Source organism: Diadema antillarum, unplaced genomic scaffold, assembly GCF_040938485.1.
Source record: "Diadema antillarum isolate AM-2024a unplaced genomic scaffold, OU_Dant_1.0 seq00001948_RagTag, whole genome shotgun sequence".
Lineage (NCBI taxonomy): Eukaryota > Metazoa > Echinodermata > Echinoidea > Diadematoida > Diadematidae > Diadema > Diadema antillarum.
In genome coordinates, this window is record NW_027272608.1 from 436,883 (window position 1) to 442,882 (window position 6,000).

Sequence of the window (6,000 nt, forward strand, 5' to 3'; positions counted from 1 at the left end):
AAGAAAATACTTATGAAATAGTACAGAGCATACCATTTTAAGAGGAATTCACAGTTTATTTGAAGAAACTCGGGTTTGGAATGACTGAAACATCCAAAAACAAAGTAAAACAAAGCAATCGTAATAAAGTGTGGGTTCCACACTTTATTAGAATCGCCCTGTTTTGGATATCTCAGCCATTTCAAAACCAATTTTCATCAAATAAACATTGAATTCCTCATGGAATTACATGCTCTTTCATATTTCAAGGGGGTTTCTCATTATCTCACCAAAAATTGTTAGAAGCCTGAAATTAGGTCTCAACCAGAACTATATGATCCCTTTAAGCTCCAACGGGGAAACCGACGCACTGTCTTCAATGTTGAAACATGGAGAGTCAACCCCCCCCCCCCACCCCAACAGACAGTATTGACCGATTCTGTGACGCGCTATGTGTATTTTCGGCATGGGCAGCGCCATTAACGCGGTGTCTTAGCCAACCCCCCTCCCCTCTCCCCACCCCCTTCCGCACGCGGAATGAAAAACTGATGCGTGGTTGTTTTAGTCAATGGGCGTGTCATACTGAGTGCGCGAACCTTTGTTACAAGTGCGCGATAAACATGTTGCCTGGGGGTGGGGGAGAGGAGGGGGGGTCGGCTAAGACACCTCAAAATGAGCTAATGGCTGCGCCCAGTGCCACAAATTGTCTGCTGCCCTCAACGAACCCGAATCGGTCTATACTGCACTGCGCGATGGGGCACATCATTGTGTAAAGTGCAAGACATTCGTGAAGAAGGCACCTAAAGAGCAGATTCGCATGATTGGCCCCAAGGAACTGCCTTCCAACTGCTAGGACAGTTTGCACCTCAAGAAAGATTGCAAGCAGAATTCAATGCGCAACACAAATGGATGGAAGAAGAGACACCACCCACTCATTCACTTGCCGAGCATGACGATGACTGCACCCGCTCAATCCCCTCCAGGAGAGAACCAGGCTTCATCCAGTGCAGTCCAGGGCAAGGTGCAGATCATTCTCAGAGTCCTATCGGTAAGAATCCAGTATAACGAAAGGGAAGTAGAGATCTGTGCTCTCTTGGATGAAGGTAGTGCTGTATCACGATGTGACAGGTTTTTTTGGTAGAAGTATTGGGGGACAAGGGGAAAATCAAAGCAGTTACATTTGACGATTTTTCAATCATTGCATACGATCGCCTCCCATCATGGGCTTTTGAACACATTCAAAATTTATTGCAGGGTATCTGCAAAAACGACTGAGATTTTTAGTTTGACCGAGGCTGCAGAGCATGTACCTAATCAACCTTTGGAGGGAAAAGGCCTTCCTTATACGATGTGTCCCTACACGAATACCACAACAGAGGAACGAAGGAAAAGTTGGTGTCAGAAATCTGCTCCGAATTAGGATGCAACCATGAGAAATTTGGGCATAAATATGTGCATGAAGCATTTATCGCAGACGCTTTTCACATACTGTGTAGTCCCACATGTTTAGTTTGACTGAGGGCATATCACCAGGCACACTCACTTTTGAAATTCAAACACAAAAATTCTTCCAACACTTGATACAATCTCCAGAAAGCAAAAAACAGGAGTATTAGATATCAACATTTTTGATGCACAGATATGCTTTATACAACAAAGCCTAAAGACCGTATGGAGAACTAAGGTATAGCACTTATTTATTCAGATATTAACCCCTGTCTTTTGACTGTTTTACAATTTCAGAATCCCTGCAAATGAATAGGAAGAGATTATATGTACGAATGTAATATTGAGTTATTAAGGAATCTATGGATTAACTATATGTTTCATGTGTAACAATTTTACCCTGTTGCCCTATTATTATAGTCTAGTACATGTACATGGGCTGTAGCAATGGAATAATGCATGGAAGAGAAACTCAAGTGTTTCAACTATACCCCAAAGTTCATACAAAGTATCCTATTACTGATAAGGTACTGACAGTACCCCTACACTCATGTCTCCGGAATGTCTGAAGCCAGAAGGAACAGGTGATCCTTTGTTTAATAATCACTTGAGATCACATCAAACTTGATAGTGAGCCTGTACTGGGGAGAAATTTTTACCCTCTCATTATCTGAGAGCTTATTATGACATCGGTCAGATAAGATGCACAAAAATTGTTCCTGTGGCTGCTCTCATACACCCCAATACAGATGAGTCTGCTCCTTAACATTCGCCCCCCCCCCCTTCAGCTGGTAGTGGACCCAATCTACTGCAACCCCACGCTGAAGGCACACTCTCTGCCTGAGGGAAAGGATGTGCCCTACAAGCCCCATACACTACCCCTTCTCATTGTTTAGCCATTTTTTGTTTAATTAATTTCAATTTTCCATAATGTCTGATACTGAGAAAGAACCAAGCAAGTTTAAAGAGGCCTTGCAAATGCTTCTGGCAGAACATGGCAAGACCCTCGCAGACTTATCCCTAGCCTTTCTATACCCTGCAAAATCCGGCCCGGATGTACCAAAGGATGTTACAGACACAAATGTCAAACACTTTGTTACATCATCTTCTGCTCAACAATGAAGGCTCCGACTATTCTCTGGAAGGACTCCGGTACCTAGTGGTGACTTTGACTACAAGGGTTGGAGACGTCCTGCCAAACAGCTAGTGGAGGACAAGGACCTCTTGGAATCAGAGAAGTACAACAGGATTGTAGAATCTCTCCTCCCTCCTGCAAGCGACATTGTCTGGTCATTTGGGAATAATACTACAGCCTTGCAGGCCTTGGATGCGATGCAAAAAGCGTATGGCTCAACCACCAACGGGGATGAACTTTACTTCAAGTTCTGTGAGTGCTACCAGGGTGAGCATGAGGCGGCATCAGACTGCCTCCTTCGACACCAAGGTTTGCTCTCCAGAGCCTTTAAAGCAGGTGGAATTGAACTGCTGTCCAGGAAGCCTCAACTCCCTCCTCCTGAAGAGATTTTAGCTGACATAATGCGTATTATGTTTTCTTTTGCTCTATTTTCACCTGCCACTGAGGAGAGCCTGACAGAAAATCTCAAGCGTGTAAATAAGAGACGAGCCAAGGCTAAGAAGAAGTCAAACTTGGCATCCACGCACATGATTTCCAGAAATGCCCGCAAAAACCCACCTTCATCATATGATGTTGGGGGAAAAGTATTTGTAAGAATTCATGTGGTAGGTGTTTTAAAGCGTGGGGGAAGACCCCAACACTGGCAGCTTGTTCACCTAGCAGAAATAATGGAAATAAAGGAAAATCCTAGATACAAAGTAAAATATGCAGAAGATGGAAAGGAAATTGAAAGGACTGTCCCAGTAAACAATATTACTTCTCGTAAGGAGGAGCACACAAGGCAGAAGGCTGCAAAGGCACGGTTTGAGTTACACAGCAAGGTCGAGCGCCTATGCAGACGGATCGATGAGGGTGAAGTACTGTCAAAGGGTATCAAAAAAGCCACCAATTGAGGGAGAGTGAGCCAGCTCTGACTCCACTGTATCAGTGAATCTCAGCAAGCCATCCCTGATGGGACATGGTGCCCATTTGAACAAACCGAGATCCCATTCCCCTTGGCATGCTGCCTGCCAAGTTGGATGAAAATCAGTCATGGGGTTTTCAAGAAGAAGATGAAAATGTACAAAGTTTATGCACAAAAGATGATGGACGCCGGACGCTGAATACCGGACGATGAGCAATCGCAATAGCTCACTGAGCCTTTGGTTTGGCTCAGGTGAGCTAAAAAAATGAAAGGCATGACAACCAATATATTGAGACTGACAAAGCTTTTGGCTAAGGAAAGAAGAGAGAAAACGAAACTATTAGTATTAAAACAGCAAAAAAAAAATACAGAGAGGAATGTTTCCAGAGTTTTCAACAGAGATCAGCTTGAGAAACTCAATCGCAAAAGTCCGCAAGGAATGAAATGGTCTGCTGAAACCATCATACAAGGTTTCCAGTTAAATCTTCTGGAAACGAGGTTCATCTCTCTCACAATCAACCTTCACTGTCAGCCAGGTCATTATGAAGAAGACTAGAACTGATATCCATGGAACAGGGAATCTTAAATAAGCTGTTTATGATCTCTTCAGTTGAAGGTAACCGCAATGAAAGCAGAAGAGCGAGAGTGCTGCTTCACCCTTGATGAGATTTCAATGTAGGCAGGGGATCAATATGATATTGGCACCAGTTGTATACGAGGAGATAGCACATTACCGGGTCATGGCGGAGAAGCTACTCACGCCTTAGTAATCATTTGGCAGAGAAGAGGAATTTGTCTGTGTTCTGAGATGGTGATTACCTTCATTCTATTGCATATTGAATTTGGATGTTTAATCAGTGGGAAATGTGTGCTAGATTCATGAGATTATTTTCTAAAGGTGTAAAAACGTATTTGACCAAGATAGCGTGTTAACTCAAAAACTGCGACATGAAAAAAATGAAAGCATAATTTGCAATGTAAACTGCCACCCTATTCAAGTGATCAGTATCTACAATTCAACAAAGACTGAAAGGTACTTTTGGACTCTTTTAGTCACATTTCCTGTCTGCGGGAGTTAAGCTTAACGCAAGCTTTGATTGCACATCGCTGCTCAAGTAGTTGCATTTTTTGTCTTCTTTTTCCTCTTAGATGTGAAAATTGATTAATATGCATATAACAAAATGCAGGTCCCATCTACGACATGATTACATGTGTTGTCACATCTAGAACATTCAATAACAAGCATCAAGAATAACTTTTTTCTATCATTATTATTACAGCAAGAATTAGTCATGCACTTTCCCTTTGCATTTCCTGTTTTTCTGTCCATCAATACGACAATGCCTGCAACCTAAATGTAACTGTACCAGTATACATAATACTTTCATGTTTGTTTGTTTTCTTTTCCCCACATGTGCTCGGATATGACAAGAGTCCAGACATGACAAGATGAATCACTTGGAACCGACGATCTCATTATAACGGGATTCCCCTGTACTTGAGCGTTTTCCTTAGCTACTTAGCCAGCCACACAAATGAGAGATTCATACCTTCAATTATAATGGGGGGAAGTCTATGTTGAGATAGTGCTGTTATTACATAATCTCATTATAATTTACACATCTCGAAGACAGATCCTTTGTTTCAAGCATGTACCTGAGTATTTTCCTTTGCTATTCATCCTCATCAAAGAGTCAGAATATTGACTGAACTTGGCATTACAAAAGCTATAAGGTAGTTATTATAACCCGCACATTTCAGCAACAGAGGCATAAAAAGAATTCATTCAGAAGGTTGTCAAGAAGACATGGTGTTGCAAGAATCATTGTATTGATATCAGCAAACAAAATCAACAACAACACAAGAAATTTGTCCAATAATGTGGATAAAGCATTTTCTGATATTTTTTTTTTCCTTTGGTAATTCGTTATTGAAAATTAGTGCACACTTTACTTTAAACTTTAGACTTTATTCTTCTTTCTCCTCTGGTGTTCATTCCTTTGCCACCTAGGTTCTTCTTAGCATATGAAATGTGCAAAAAAGTGAATAAAAGGGTCAGAACATTGACAGAACTTGGCATTACTGATAGTACATATCCTGCACATTTCAGCAACAGAGGCATAAAAAGAATTCATTTAAAAGGTTGTCAGGAAGACATGGTATTGCAGGAATCAATGTATAGATATCAGCAAAGAAAAAAAAAGAAAAAAGTAAAGAAATGTGTCCGATAAAGTGGCTATAGCATTTTCTGATTTTTGTTCTTTGGTAATTCATGATTGGAATAAGTGCACACTTTACCTTAAACCTCAGACTTTATTCTTCTTTTTCCTCTGGTGTTCATCCCTATGCCACCTAGGTTACTCTTAGCATATGAAATGTGCAATCAAAGTATATAATATGTACCACAGAGGACAGGTCTTGTCTTGTAATATGAGGCACATTAGGAGAGTGTAGTTGCTAAGGAAACATTGTCATGGCAACACAAAATGAAGATGACGCCACTGCAGGAGAATTTTTTCGTATAAAAGGAATGTGA